Genomic DNA, 1,343 nt, shown 5'->3' on the forward strand with positions numbered 1-1,343 from the left:
AATTCAGGGAAAAAAAAGACAACTACTGTTTAACAAAGTTAAAGTAAAAATTGTCTTATTTCCCTAAAAGGGCTATTTCTATTATTAAGCAGGCACAACTTAACAAAATAAAAGAGTTCCTGTGCCTCAACACAATACCTCTCATTATTTGCTGTGTACTGGCAAAGTGAATCATTGTTATTTTCATGCACCCCATTATTGGTTGGTTGTGAGGAGTGTTGATTTGTATAAGCTTGGCTTAACCATACTAAATGGGCATATAGCCCTGCTCCCCATGACCGCCGTGCATGGGACCGGACCTTGGTCTTATTAAAAAAAAAAAAAAAAAAAGTGGACCTACAGCATTTCTAGTTGAGCACCACTGCAATACGGTATATGGATTGTAGCTTCAGTCTAGTGGCCACTTTAGAGCGCCTCGTTGTCTGCTGTGAGCCAGAGAAAGGAGGAATAGCAAAGAGGGTGATAATATTTGACTTGACAGCTAGCAGGGTGTGTGGACAGTGGTGCGATATTTTCCAGCCACCAGAGGCTTCAAGGGAATACAATTCCACGGTTCCACTGAATTATGTCCTTAAAATTCTCAACCAAAGAATCAGACGATTGAATGCAAATATTAAAGATCTCAACAAAAGAGCAGAAGAGATTCGACAAAAATTGAAACAAATGCTGTCAGAAGAGATTTTCCAAAAGATTTTAGAATTCACCAAATCCTCACAACTAAAACAGCATGAAATCTCCAAAAAACGGCAAATTAAAAAGTTCCAAAATTTGATTAAGCGCAAAGAACCCACTCCAAGTAAATACAGGGCCAAATCAGACCAAATTGAAGAAATCCCTTGTGAGGAAAAATGGATGAAGAATTTATCTAATCGTGACTTATCAGAAGCAGAGAAAACAGTGCTTGCCAAAGGCCTGAACTTTTCAGTTACACCTAACAACATACCAAAAACAGACTACACCACAGCGGTAGAAACAGCGATCAAAAATAACAAGTTATCAATAGCAGAAGCAGATGACATTCGCCTTAGTGTAGCCTCCTCGCTAAAAACAGCAAAACCGCCACCCTCAAACATATCAGTAGAAGAACGAAAAGCCTTAGTAGAACTCCAAAAAGAAGATAGCATCACAATATTACCAGCAGACAAAGGCAGATGCACAGTTATACTTAACACTGCAGATTACAATGCCAAGATCTCAAACTTGCTTAGCGACACGAAAACCTACAAGACTAAAAGGGGCGACCCAACCAATACATACAAGAACAAAATTGTCAAAAGCCTACAAAAGTTACAAAAAGAGAAACTAATTGACCAGCAACTTTATTTCAAACTTTATCCAGGCGA

This window comes from Hippocampus comes, unplaced genomic scaffold (assembly GCF_001891065.2).
Source record: "Hippocampus comes isolate QL1 unplaced genomic scaffold, H_comes_QL1_v1.1 scaffold9, whole genome shotgun sequence".
NCBI classification, from domain to species: Eukaryota; Metazoa; Chordata; class Actinopteri; order Syngnathiformes; family Syngnathidae; genus Hippocampus; species Hippocampus comes.